The 15,079-nt window shown below is 41.7% G+C and overlaps 1 long non-coding RNA gene across 1 annotated transcript in view; it reads right to left on the bottom strand.

Annotated features, from left to right (window-relative positions):
- LOC137375923 (uncharacterized) overlaps positions 1-15,079 on the bottom strand; it is an 80,126-nt gene that overhangs the window by 22,150 nt on the left and 42,897 nt on the right. The window lies entirely within an intron of this gene.

Raw genomic sequence — 15,079 nt, 5'->3', positions numbered from 1 at the left:
TCTCCCACCCACCCCATAACCATAAAACTAATTACTTGCCCTCCCCTACCCCAAAACACTTATCTTGTCTACCTGACCTTCCCCCACACCCCCAAAGTGCATAAACCTTAACCTAAAACCCTACCCATCATCCCCAACACCAATGATGTTTCTTTGACCCCGTTTCCCCCCAGCTCCTACACTGAGGAACTTAACTCCTCCTCCCTCCCCACCAGTGTTCCGCCTCATTTCTCTGGACGGGGATCCGAAGGAGTGGGAGTGCCGGCCAGGGGCACAAGGATCGCACTGGGATAGACAGTGGGAGCATAAATATAATTAATTTATTGATTTTAATTTAAATATTTAATTGGCAGTTAGCAGTCCTGTCGCCGAGCGCTGGGTGGGCCACCAAGAGGCCTTTCTGCAGCCGGCAATATTGGGTTGGGCCCTCCCAGTGGAGGGGTCTGTGGCGGCCCTCTCCCGGAAGCATTTTCCTCCCCCACCCCCCCCCCCCCCCAACCCTAACCCCGACATTGGGAGGTCTGTAAAATTGAGCCCATTATTTATTAAGGAACACAAGATTTCATGGAACTTTTCAAAGATGATTAAGCAATGTTGGTGTCCTGGTCAATCTACATCCGAATGTACGTCCTGCGGTATGTGGGAAGTCATGGACATACCACGTGGTGTTGGAGGGATAGCATCAGATTTCTGAGGCATTGGGACCAGTTCTGGGGCAGTTGGGACCTGTACAAGATGGATGAGCTACACCTTAACAGGACCAGAACTAACATCCTCGCAGGGAGATTTGCTAGTGCTGTTGGGGAGGGTTTAAACAAGCTTGTCAGGGGAATGGGAACCTGAGGGGTAGCTCAAACTGGAAGGAAGCTGGTAGCAGGAGGGAGAAAAGTAGAAAGTGACATTCGAAGGCAGGCAAAACAAAGGCGAGCATCAACTCGGCTTTGAATGCAGAATGTCAAGAAGACAAGGTTAAGGGCACTCTACCTGAATGCACACAGCATTCGCAATAGCATAGATGACTTAAAGGCCCAAATAGAGGTAAATGGGTATGATCTAATTGCCATAATGGAAACGTGGCCACAGGGTGACTAAGACTGGGAACTGATATTCAAGGATATTCAAAATTTAGGAAGGACAGGCAAAAATGAAAAGGAGGTGGTGTTGCACTGATAAGGGATAGGATCAGTACATTAGTAAGGGAGGATCTCAGATTGGAAGAACAAAATGTGGAATCTGGGTGGAGCTAAGAAACAGCAAGGGGCAGCAAACATTGGTAGGAGTTGTTTATAGGCCACCGAACAGTAGTGGTAGGAACATTAATCAGGAATTAGTAAAGCATGTAGCATGGGTAATACAGTAATCATGGGTGACTTCAATCTGCACTCATTCTGTGGAGGATGAGTTTCTGGAGTGTTGGGGATGGTTTTCTAGAGCAGTATGTTGAGGAACCAACTAGAGAACAGGCTATTTTAGATCTAGTATTATGTAATGAGAAAGGGCTAATTAATAATCTTGTAAAAGAACCTTTTGGGATGAGTGACCATAATATGATAGAATTTTACATTATGTTTGAAAGTGAGGTAGTTCAATCTGAATCCAAGGTTTAAATGTGAACAAATTATGAAGCTATGAGGGGCAAATAGGCTGAGGTGGATTGGGAAAATACATTAAAAGGTATGACAGTACATAGGCAATGGATAATCTTCAAAGAAATATTACATAGTTTACAGCAACTATATATTCCTTTGAGGCACAAAACCCCCAAAAGTAAAGGCAGTCAACCGTGGATAACAAAGGAAGTTAAGGATTGTATAAGATTAAAAGAAAAGGCCTATAAAGTTGCCAGAAATAGTAGCAAACCTGAGGATTGGGAGGATTTTAGAATACAGCAAAGGAGGACGAAGAAACTGATAAAGAAAGGGAGAATAGAATATGAATGTAAGCTGGAAAAAAATATAACAGCCTGTAAACGCTTCTATAGGTACATAAAAAGGAAACATTTGGCTGACAAATATGGGTCCATTACAGGCAGAGTCAGGAGAATTTATAATGGGGAATAGAGAAATGGCAGAGAAACTAAATGATTATTTTGTGTCTGTCTTCACTGAGGAAGATACAAGAAATCTCCCAGAATTAGAGATCCAAGGGATTAGGGGGAATGAGGAATTGAAGGAAATTAGTAAGAAGGTTGTATTGGAGAAATTAATGGGGGCTGAAGGTTGATAAGTCCCACAGGCCTGTGTGGAGTTTGCAAGTTCTCCCTGTGTCTGCGTGGGTTTTTTCCGGGTCCTCCGGTTTCCTCCCACAGCCAAAAGACTTGCAGGTTGATAGGTAAATTGGCCATTATAAATTGCCCCTAGTATAGGTAAGTGGTAGGGGAATATAGGGACAGGTGAGGATGTGGTAGGAATATGGGATTAGGTAGGATTAGTATAAATGGGTGGTTAATGGTCGGCACAGACTCGGGTCGAAGGGCCTGTTTCAGTGCTGTATCTCTAAATAAATAAATAAAGGACCTGATATTCCACATCCCAGAGTATTCAAAGAGGTAGTTATGGAGATAGTGGAGGCATTGGTGATCATCTTCCAAAATTCTATAGATTCTGGAGCGGTTCCTGCAGATTGGAAATGTCGTCCCACTATTTAAGAAGGGAGAGAGAAAACAGGGAATTACAGACCTGTTAGCCTTATATCAGTCGTTGGAAAAATGCTAGAATCTATTCTAAAGGATGTGATAAATGGACACTTGGATAATAATGATCTGATTGGGCATAGTCAACATGGATTTTGAATGGGAGATCAGGTTTTTTGAGTATGTTACTAACAGAATTGATAAAGGGGAGTCGGTGGACGTGGTATACTTGGATTTTCAGAAGGCCTTTGATAAAGTCCCCCACAGGAGGTTGGTTAGCAAAATTAAAGCACATGATATAAGAGGTAATATACAGGCATGGATTAAGGATTGGTTAACAGGCAGAAAACAGTAGGAATAAACAGGTAATTCTCGCGTTGGCAGGCTGTGACCAGTGAGGTACTGCAGGGATCAGTGCTTGGACCCCAGCTGTTCACAATATATATCAATGATTTGGATGTGGGGACAAAATGTAGTATTTCCAAGTTCACGGATGACACAAAACTAGGTGGGAATGTGTGTTGTGAGGAAGATGCAAAGTGGCTTCAAGGGGATTTAGACAGACTTAGTGAGTGGGCAAGAACGTGGCAGATGGAATATAATGTGGAAAAATGTGAGGTTATCCACTTTGGTAGGTGGAATAGATGTGCATAGTATTTCTTAAATGGTAAGAGATTAGAAAGTGTAGATGTACAAAGGGACTTGGGTGTCCTTGTCAATAAGTCACTGAAAGCTAACATGCGGGTACAGCAAGCAATTAAGAAGGCTAATGGTATTGAGGATTTGAGCACAGGAGTAGTGAAATCTTGCTTCAATTGTGTAGAACCTTGGTTAGACTGCACCTGTAGTACTGTGTGCAGTTTTGGCCCCCTTAGGAAGGATATTATTGCCATAGAGCGAGTGCAACGAAGGTTCACCAGACTTGTTCCCGGAATGGTGGGACTGTCCTATGAAGAAAGATTGGGGAAACCGGGCCTGTATTCTCTAGAGTCTCGAAGAATGAGAGGTGATCTCAGTGAAATCTACAAAATACTTAAGGGAATAGACAGGGTAGATGCAGCTAAGATGTTTCTCTTGGTTGGGGAGTCTAGAAACAGAGGACACAATTGCAAAATAAGGGGGAAACCACTTAGGACAGAGATGAGGAGAAATTTCTTTACTCAGTGAATATTTGGAATTCTCTACCCCAGAGGGCTGTGGAAGCTCAGTCATTGAGTATGTTTAAAGCAGAGAATGACATATTCCTAAATACAAATCACATAAGGGGATATGAGGATAGTATGGGAAAAAAGCATTGAAGTGGAAGATCAGCCGTGATCATATTGAATGGCGGGGCTCGCCCAACGCAGTTGGCTTTGCAGGAGGATGGCATCAGTGCTGGTGATGTTGGCTTTTTCCAGGACTTCAATGTTTGTGTTGCGGTCCTGCTAGCGGATCTTGAGGATGCTGCGGAGGCAGTGCTGATGGAAGCGCTCTATAAGGCGTACATGGCAGTAGCATAGGACCCATGACTCGGCGCCGTACAGAAGGGTGGTGAGGACTATGGCTTTGTACACTTTGAGTTTGATCAATGCTCTGAAGCTGTGGTTGCTCCACACACATTTGTAGAATCTGCCAATGTACTGTTTGCATTTGAGAGCCTATTGTCCACATCCTTGACTATGGTGGCATCAAACGAGATGACACTCCCCAAATAAGTAAATTGCTTGATGGCATTCAGCTCGGTTCCCTCGATGACAATGCTTGGCAGTCTATATTCTTCTTGGGGTGCAGGCTGATGCAGGGCTTCACTTTTATTTAAACTGATTTTTATTCCGAAGAGTTGTGCCGCCTCGGAAAAATGTGTTGTTATACTTTGCAGGTCTGACTGACTGTGGGCCAGGAGAGCACAGTCATTGGCGAAAAGAAGTTCATGGATGAGTTTTTCTTGTGTCTTTGTGTGAGCCTGAAGACGCCCGAGGTTGAAAAGGCCTCCCTCAGTCCGGAAGCGTATGCAAACTCCCTCCTTAAGGTCTTCCATTGCCTGCTGCAGCATCATGCTGAAAAAGATGGTGAATAGGGGTGGGGCCAGCACACAACCCTGCTTCACGCCATTGGAGATATGGAAGGGATTTGGGAGGTCGCCGTTTTGCTTGACATGTCCATACTGATTTTCATGAAACTGCTTCACTGTGGCCAGGAACCTGGGTGGGAATCCAAGTTTTTCAAGGATTTTCCAAAGTCCATCTCTGCTCACAGTGTCGAATGCCTTAGTGAGGTCTACGAAAGTGGCATACTGGCCTTTGTTTTTCTCACAACACCTTTCTTGTAATTGTCTGAGTACAAATGTCATGTCTGTGGTGCTTCTGGTTGCTCTGCAACCACACTGGCTCTCTGGGAGGTTTTCTTCCGCAATGGTAGGCACAAGCCTGTTCAGAAGTATTCTAGCCAGGACCTTCCCAGCAATAGAAAGGCAGGTGATCCCGCAGCAGTCTGATTTTTTTCTCCTTTGTTTTTGTACAAGGTGATGATAAGGTCCTCACGAAGATCCTGTGGAATCCTGCAGGCCATGAAAAACTCATGGAGTTTGGTGTATAGGGCAGAGCCATCATGTTTCAAGGCTTCAGGTGGAATTCCATCAGCTCCGGGGGGGCTTCGTTGTTCTTCATCTGGTTGATAGCGGTCACAGTTTCCTCCAGAGTTGGGCTCTCATCCAGTTCTTCTTTGACAGGCTGTTGTTAGATGCGATTGATGGAAGTATCATGCATTGTGCACTTGTGCTGAAGAGAGTTTCAAAGTGCTCCAACCAGCGATCCAGGACTGACTCCTTGTTGGTGTGTAGGGTCACACTGGTGCACCAAGATGTAATCTATCAGGTGCCAGTGTTTCAAGCGGGACGCATCCATGTGGGCTTGAAGCGATCTTTTCATTGAAAGGTGTTGGTTATGGACAGCTGCTTTTCTGCACAGAGTTCCAAGAGTAAATGTCCATTATCATTGCAGACCACAAGCATGCTAAACAGTGGAAGCAATATGCAATAGACAGAACTGAGCGATCCCACAATCAATGGATCAGATCAAAGCTCTGCAGTCCTGCCATATCCAGTGGTGAAAAGTGGTGGACAGTTAAACAATTAATTGGAGGAGGAGGCTCCACAAATATCTCCATCCTCAATGATGGGAGAGCCCAGCACATCAGTGCAAAAGATAAGGCTGAGGCATTTGCAACCAGCTTCAGCTAGTAGTACCGAGTGGATGATCCATCTCTGCTTCCTCCCGGGGTTCCTAGCATCACAGATGGCAGTACTTTGACCAATTCAAATCACTTCACGTGATATTAAGAAGTGGCTGAACACACTGGATACAGCAAAGATCATGGGCCTGACAGCCTCCCAGCTACAGTACTGGACACCTGAGCTGCACCTCTAACCAAGCTGTTTCAGTACGGCTACAATACTAGCAACTAACCGACAATGTGAAAAATTGCCCAGGTTTGTCCTGTTCAAAAAAAAAAAAATGACAAATCTGACCAATTTGCGCCCCATTAGTCTACTCTCAATCATCAGCAAAGTAATGGAAGGTATCATCAACAATGCAATCAAGTGGCACTTACTCAGCAATAACCTGCTTACTGATGGTCAGGTTGGGTTATTCCAGAAATATGAACAAACAGCTGAATTCCAGAGGTGAGGCGAGTGTGACTGCCCTTGACATCAAGGGCAATATCTGATTGAGTTTGACATCGAGGAGCAAAATTGAAATAAATGGGTATCAGGGAAAACTGTCTAGCGGTTCAAATCATACCTAGCACAAAGGAAGATTGTTATGGTTGTTGGAGGCCAATCATCTCAGTCCCAGGACATTGCAGCAGGAGTTCCTCAGAATAGTCTCCAAGGCCCATACATGTTCAAAGGTGTTTAAATCAAAACCACTCAGATACTGAAGCAGTCTGTGCTCTCATGCAGCAAGATCTGGACAACATTCAGGCTTGGGCTGATAAATAGTAAGTGACATTCATGCCACACTAGTGCCAGGCAATGACCATCTCCAAAAAGAGAAAATCTAACCATCTCCTCCTGATGCTCAACTGCAATACTATCGCTGAATCCCCCACCAACACCCTGGGGGTTACCCAGTGACCAGAAACTTAACTGGACCAGTCATATAAATATTGTGGCTACAAGACCAGGTAGGAAACTGGGAATTCTGCAGTGAGTAACTCACCTCCTGACTCCCCAAAGCCTGTCCGCCATCTACAGAGCAAAGACAGGACCACAAGCATGCTAAGCAGTGGAAGCAATATGCGATAGAGCTAAGTGATCCCACAATCAATGGATCAGATCAAAGCTCTGCAGTCCTGCCACATCCAGTCGTCGACAGTTAAACAATTAACTGGAGGAGGAGGCTCCACAAATATCTCCATCCTTAATGATGGGGGAGCCCAACAGGGGTGAAGGAATACTGCCCACTTGCCTGGCTTGGTCAAAGAGGTAAGTTTTAAGGAATATCTTAAAGGAAGAAAACGAGGTGTATGGAGGGCATTCCAGGGCCCTAGGCAACTGAAGGCATGACCAACAATGGTGAAGCGATTAAAATCAGTGATGCACAAGAGGCCACAAGAGGAGCGCAGATATCTAGGAGGGTTGTGGGGCTGGAAGAGATTAGAGCGAGCGAGACCATGGAGGGATTTGAAAACAAGGATGAAAATTTTAAAATTGATCCAGTGTAGATCAGCAAGCACAGGGGTGATAGGGGTACTTGACTTGGTGCGAGTTAAGACACAGACAATAGAGCTTTGAATGACCTCAGGTTTACAGAAGAGTAGAATGTGGGAGACTAGCCAGGCATTGGAATAGTCAAGTCTCGAAGTAACAAAGGCATGAATGAAAGATTCAGCAGCAGATGAGCTGAGACAGGGGCAAAATTGAGCGATGTTACAGAGCTGGAAATATGCAGTCTTGGTGCAGATATGTGGTTTGAAGCTCATTTCAGGGTCAAATGTGACACCAAAGTTGCAAACTGACTGGCTTAATCTCAAACTGTTGCCAAGGAGAAGGATGAAGTCAGTAGCTAGGGAACTGAGCTTGGAGTGAGGACCAAAAACAATGGCTTCAATCTTCCAATATTTAATTGGAGGAAATTTCTGCTCACCCAGTTTGCATAAGCAGGCTAATAATTTAGCAACAGTGGAGGAGTTGAGACAGTGTTGGTGAAGTAGAGCTGTCATCAGCATACATGTGAAAACTAATGCTTTTGGATGGTGCCGAGGGGCAGCATGTAGATGAGAAATGGGAGTGGGCCAAGGATAGATCCTTGGGGCACATCGGAGGTAATGGTGAGGGAGCAAGAAGAGAAGCCATTGCAAGTTATTCTCTGGCTATGATAAGATAGACAAGAATGGAACCAGGTGAGAGCAGTCTCACCCAGCTGGATGACAGTGCAGTTGGAGGAGGAAAGTGTGGTCAACCATGTCAAAGGCTGCAGGCAGAATGAGGAGGGAAAGTTTACCTTTGTCACAGTCACATAGGATGCCATTTGTGACTTTGGTAAGAGCAGTTTCGGTACTGTGATGGGCGGAAACCTGATTGGAGGGTTTCAAACATGGAGTCCTGGGAAAAATGTACTCTTGACATTTGTAATATCCTTTTCATTAAACTCACTGAATCCAATTCTCACCTTGAGTAAAATATTCACTTCTTCATATGACTGCCTTTGCATGTTCCATGAGTTCATCGTTAATGATAGTAGCATGACTTTAATGAGCAATTTAAAAAAAATCTTTGCTGACAGTAAATGTTAAAAATTAATTTATAAAGAGCATGAATCTTCAAAAAGCAGCACTAAATGAGAATAAGCAATTTACTGGCACTTGTTTGTTATTGCACTACATTTGGTCTACGTTTTGGCTAGAGTTTGCATAGGTAAGAAAACTGGTCCATAGTCACTAAATTGATGGTAGAATTCCACTAGTTTAACCTGTCAATCCAATTAAATGATCAATGGTCTTTGGCTTGTATATCTTAGTGTATATATAAAATATCTTGGTTAATACTAGATTTTTAAGTCTTGCACTTCAGGAAAAAAACATGCTACAGCCATCAGTTGAGTTTTTGAAATGCAGTGTTACAGATTTGAGACTTTAATATTTGGAGTTGTTGGTTTTTACCATCAGATGGTGTTCTAAATGATAAAAATACAATTTGGCAGCACATGTTCAAAATTGATTGTATTTAATATATGCAGGAGGTAAACTTAAAATCATGAGAGAAATCACTGCTACTTTTCATTGTACTATTCCAATTTCTTTTGTGCTAAAAACATTTTGTTTAAAGCCATTGTTTACCAATGATGCTGTTACATGTGGAAATGAATAATTCTTGACTGCATATAGGAAAAACTTTGAAGTGTAACCAAAAGATGAGACCAAATCTGACAGTATTATAACTGAGGCCTAACCAAGGTCTTGTACAAGGACAAAATTGCAAGCTTTGTTTTATGGATGCAAATAGTGACACTATTCCCAGTCAAAATGGAGATGTTTGGGTAATTCCCATGTCAGTCATACCTGCTGTAAGTGACAGGGATTGATTTTACAGATAATTTGTATGTAACTATCCTCCACTTGCTGTATTTTGCTGGAGAAATCAGTATGCTTTTATCAGCAAAAGTTGCTGGTTGATCATGTGTTGTTTGCTGTAGACTTTTAACTAGACTCAGTAAATAAACATGTTTGCTTTGTTGGGTAAATGGACTTTGCTGTAAAATACATTATTTGCCGGAAGTCCTGCCTGGCCTCCATCTCGTTGACTGACATAGTCAAGTCAACAGACACTTGGCTGTTTTTTGGGAGGGAACTGTCTTTTACGTACAACCTGGAACCCTGTTTGCTTGAGCTATGGCTTCATAATCTCTCAACAGTCTGATAAAACATATTTAATACAAAAAGAAATAAACAAGTGAACAAAATCCTACTCACGATAGTCAATTTAAATTGATTAAAATTTAAATTCAAATGCAAGGCCTTACAAATAGCATGACAAGGAGTGTAAGATAACATAAGAAGTAGGAGCAGCAGTCGACCATATATGGCCCTTTGAGCCTGCTCCACCATTTCATAAGATCATGGCTGATCCTGAACGTCAATTCCACTTTCTCACCCAATCCCCATAATCCCTTGATTTCCTTACAGTCCAAACATTTATCAATCTCAGTCTTGAATATACTCCTGGACTGAGCATCCACAGCTCTCTCAGGTACAGAATCCAAAGATTCACAACCCGCTGAAAACCTGGTAATATGGTGTGAACCTACAGCTTGTCCAATATGCATACTCTGCTAAGGACAGAGTATTTTAATGGATACTGTCCTGCAACAAAATTTCACTTACACTAACTTGAAAGATATGTATACAAGTGTGACTCACAAAATAAAAAGAATGGATAAGGCATTTTTATTAGTATACAGGAATAAACCTTGTGTCTCTTCAGAGTACCTTTGTATATATTTTTAAATATAAAACTCAAAACTGCAAAGATGCAAAAACGTATCTAACTATAAATTATTCTTTTACTCAAATAAACCTAACCATATCTTATGTGGCAAGAATAAAAATGTTGTTGGACATGCATATATATTCAAAAGGATCTCCATCCCATTTATATCAACAGTTATTAATTTTATTTTGGTTATCTCATTGGCAGTCATGTTGCTTTCATCTTCCTTTGTGAACACTTGGAGAAAAGTAATCAGTAAGAGTATTAACTATCTTGTGCTCGTCTCCAGTTTTGGTCCCATTTGCATCTTTTACAGATTTTACTGCTTCTCTGCCCCCTTTCTGTTACAGTACTGAAAGTTTTTTTATCGTCATGTTTACCTGCTACAAATCTGATGAAGTCTCTCTTATCTTCTTTAAATTTATCTGCATTCCCTCTATTTGAGACCTTTATCTGTTACAGCACTTTTCACTGCCTGGAATGATTAAAAAACACGTAAGATGTTGCATCTGTTCGTCCATTGATTGGTTTGGTCACTCTGTACTAATCCATTCACTTCTCAGACTTATATTAAAAGTCTTGAATGTAGCGTGCATTTCCTGGAAGTATCACATTTGCCTCCTGTCACATTTCAGACATCACACACTGTTCATTAATGCAAAACAAAACAGCAGTGAATCAGAATTGGACAAATTAAAAGTAAGGAAAGTGACTAGAATAACAATGGTCCTGATAATACAGTATGTGTTATGTGGCATACAAATATTTTTTTAAAATAATGTATCCTCCCACATGCCAAAAGACTTGCAGGTTGATAGGTTAATTGTCCATTAGCAATTGCCCCTAGTATAGGTAAGTGATAGGGAAATATAGGGACAGGTGGGGATGTGGTAGGAATATGGAATTAGTGTAGGATTAGTATAAATGGGTGGTTGATGGTCGGCACAGACTCGGTGGGCCGAAGGGCCTGTTTCAGTGCTGTATCTCTAAACTAAACTAAAAATTGTGAGCAATGCTACAGGAAATCTGCATATTGTGTGTGTGATGTCCAATGGGTCTAGCCTGATGTGTTTGCCACATCTCAAATATCATAGCTGAAATGCAAAGTATGTGACATATTTGCATGTGATTGGCTTAAATGTTCTGTCCATAAAACATCACAGTGATGTTTGGGAATGTGCCAATGAGTGAATAACAAGCAGAAAGAAGCATGACCAATCACGAACAATCAACAACAAAAATAGAAGGGAAGTTAAGAAAATCACCTGAAATAATTTTTGAAAATCCTTTGACCTGCTATCTTGGTTTCTTGCTAAGCTGAGGATCTTAGTGTTGAGAATAATGTTTGTAACAATATAAACTTTACAGTAGCATTTTGTGTACAGTATTTGAAATGTCAGTAATGTTTTCAGTCAGACACTGTGCCTCTGGGAAACCTAGGCTTGAGTTCAAGGTCCTGGATCTATCACTTTTTCAGTTAAATGAAGAGAGTCAACAAGGTTGTAGACTATAATGATCTGAATGCACCAGTGTCACTTTCTATAAGCATTCTGTGGACAAATCTCCAAAGATGCACCCATGACACTCTGCAAGCAATCTGTTCTGATAACTCATTTATTTTATGCTTGATAGCTCTGAAACAGGCCATTTGGCCCAACAGGTTCTGCCACTGCTTATTGGACCTCACAAGCCTCCTCCCACCATTCCTCCTCTGATCCCATTGATATATCTTTCTATTGCTTTCTCCCTCATGTGTTTAATTGGCTTCCCTTTTATACTAGTCACCTCAACTGCCTCACATTCTAACCACTCTCTAGGTAAAGAAGTTTCTCCTGAATTCTCTATTAGATTTATTAGGGACTATCTTATATTTATGGCCCCTAGTTCCGCTCTCCCCACAAGTGAAAACACCTTCTCTACCAAACCTTTTCATAATCATTGTCACGGTCCTTTTTTTTTTCTCTCTTCGGAAATATTGAGTTGTTCCTTTAAGACTGTAAAAGATCTGCGCATCTTTAAGGCAGCAGGTTCCGGAAGCTCAGTTGCCAAGCAGCAGCCACAGAGAGAGAGGAGACAGAGATTCAATGTTGCAATTTTGACTTTTAAAAAAAAGCTGAACAGTAGTCGGTTGAGAGACTGTTGCAGCAAGTGAAGGAAGGAGAGCTCCCTGAGACAATTTAAACTGAAGGAAGAAAAACTGTGTTGTTTCTCTCTCAAAATTCTACAAAGCTTCAAGCCAAATTAATTCCATAAAGAAATAAGAAAAAAGAGTTTAATACTACAACAGCTGAACTGTTGAACCCCATCTTTGGTAGGACCTTCTGTTTCATCGGGCCTTGGAAGACTGTAAGTGAACTTTGACTGTGTTGTATTGGAAAACTCCATTCATCAGGAACGTAATCTGCAAAGACGTTTTCTTCTATTTTTCGGTCAGCTGATTTAAAGCTGAGTAGATGTATGCGAACGCGGGAGTTAGATTTTTAAATAAGAAGTTATAAGGTCTTTAGATATTGGTTTACCTTAGTAGTGTTTAAGATTTTAGTTCTTTTTTAAATACATAGTTAATTTGTTGATATCTAAAGATACGTGGTTTGGTTTGCTTCATTTGGGAGTTACTGGATTGTTCAATTTGGCTGTTTTTCTTCCGATTTGGAAATGTAATGACCAGGTGAGGAAGGTGTCTCGGGGTCTTTCTCAGCCTTCACCTGGTCTTATTGTAACAGGGTTTTGTTTTTAAGCACACCGTGTTTTGAGCTCCTCCTTGGCGAATCCTTGTTCACCGCTTTCCAATTATAAGGCAAAGAAATGAGCACAAACAGGCTTTCTAAGGGTTAAAGAAGAAAAGTGAAATGTATTAAAACTTAAACTCTAATTCGGTTAATGCCAATGAATACATGCCGTACCCCACGCTAGCTTGCATACGCGATACGTACGTGCAAATAGAGACAGAAAAGAGAAGAAAAGATAAAGTGAAAAAGTTTGATGCAATCTCTGAAGGGGGTTTGTTACTGTGCTTTGAGCTCGCTGTAGACACCTTGTTTGTAGGTGGATCTTGCTTCTCGTTGGGGCCCAGTATTCTTCTTAAACCTTGTTCACTGTAGGAGACTTTTCCCTCTTGGGGTTCATGTGTCTTCAGTGGGTTTCAGTTCCGTGGGAAAGAGATGGAAGCAGACAGGAGAGAGATGTTCTCAGTCCAGCAGCAAAGAGCTGTCTGCCAGTTTAAAACTCTGTGGCAAGTTCTAAACTGGTCTGACCATGTCTGTTTGTGTATTGGGGAGCAGGGACTGATTCTTTTGTTCCAACACTGCCCGCTAGTATGCAAGGGGACGTGGCAAGGGACACTGTAGTTGTACCACTTACAACCACAGAAAGACAGATGTTACTGAGGGAACTACCCACCCCTAAGAAAAATAGGGGAAATAGAGATTTCTGGTTAAAATTGGAGGAGTTGAAGGAAGTACATGCGCTGACCCTGGGATATTACCATGCTTTAGTGAAGGCTAAAACAGATAGGGGGACTTAGGACAAGATAGCAGAACAAGTTAAGAACGGGATGTACTTAACCAAAATGAGGCGGACAGATGAACAAAAAAATACAGGCCCTACGACAGGAAGTAACAGCAGCCCTAGGGGAAGAACGACCCAATTGGGGATTGGTTATGGGATTACGACAAAAGAGAGTCCCCTTCGGAGTATGGAGAAAGAAAGTGGGCGGCGTATAAAGGGAGAAACAGGCAGAGCAGGGACTGACGAACCTATCACTAAACGGGTCGATGCCGGGTCTTCCGTCTGGTTTAATTCCTTTTTATTGACTTTGTAGCGGTTAGATACAACTGAGTGGCTTGCTAGGCCATTTCAGAGGGCATGTAAGAGTTAACTACATTGTTGTGGGTCTGGAGTCACATGTAGGCCATGTTGTGCCTAATTATGTGTGTGTGCAATAGAGAGATACCAGCATTTCTTTGACATTACAGAAGACCCACATGGAATGTCAAACATTAATGTAGTAGAAACTGCAAATGTCAGCCTCGTACCTTTCCCCACGCCACCTGCAGAGTTTTATTACGAGGCGAGTGAGTTTATTTCTTTGTTTGCAGTGGATAAAGGGAAGTTAATTTTCAGAAAATAACCACAAAAAAAGGCTTCACTGTCTCTGAGCATATCTCTCTCAAACTTACATATGCTTTCAGTAGCCACCGCTATAAATAATCCCTTCGTAATGTTTCATTTTTGTTTCAGAAAATAGTTTATTTCCACTTTGACAAGAATCGCCTATTTAATCTTTTGAAACACATCCAAGCTCTTTCCCAGGTATTGTTCCATTTCATTGAGAGATAAGAGATTTAGAACGGTGGCAGAGTTGCAATACCAAATTATTCTTTCTGAAATTAATAATCCCTGTCCGAACCACCGGCTCCTCTTGTTACCCACGGTAAGTGGTGAAGACCAGAGCATCGTATTTCAAGCGGATAATGAAGTTATGGCTGCTAGGTTGGAAAAGACCCATGATCTCCCTGATGTAAACCAAGCAGCAAGTTAGATCAGCAATTTCCAATTCTGAGATACCTTCACCGCGTCAAAATGTGCTAATTCAAGATCCACTTACCATTCATTGCATATGTCCGAATGTGCTCGCAGAAAAAGCGTGAATAATAACGTAACAATATTTAACATTCAAGCTAGTTCAGTTGTCTATCAATGTATATGCAGCTCAAGAAACTACCTAAAAACTGAAATTTTAAACGATATTGATTATCCAATGGTTAATTCCATATATGAAACCCCCTCTGTGTAGGGTGCATTCTACAGATGTTTAGAACCGCTCTTGTAAATTGATCGGAAAGTAGTTTTTTTTTTAAATCATGCAACCACGTAAAAAATAAGGTCTTTCAGGCAACTTTTATGAGTGACTTTAAATTACCATTGAATCATCTTGGCATTGCCTATGCAAACGCCAGATTTTGTATTGTTTTACG

The sequence above is a fragment of the Heterodontus francisci genome, chromosome 12 (assembly GCF_036365525.1).
Source record: "Heterodontus francisci isolate sHetFra1 chromosome 12, sHetFra1.hap1, whole genome shotgun sequence".
NCBI classification, from domain to species: Eukaryota; Metazoa; Chordata; class Chondrichthyes; order Heterodontiformes; family Heterodontidae; genus Heterodontus; species Heterodontus francisci.
This window is presented reverse-complemented; position numbering and strand designations above follow the sequence as displayed.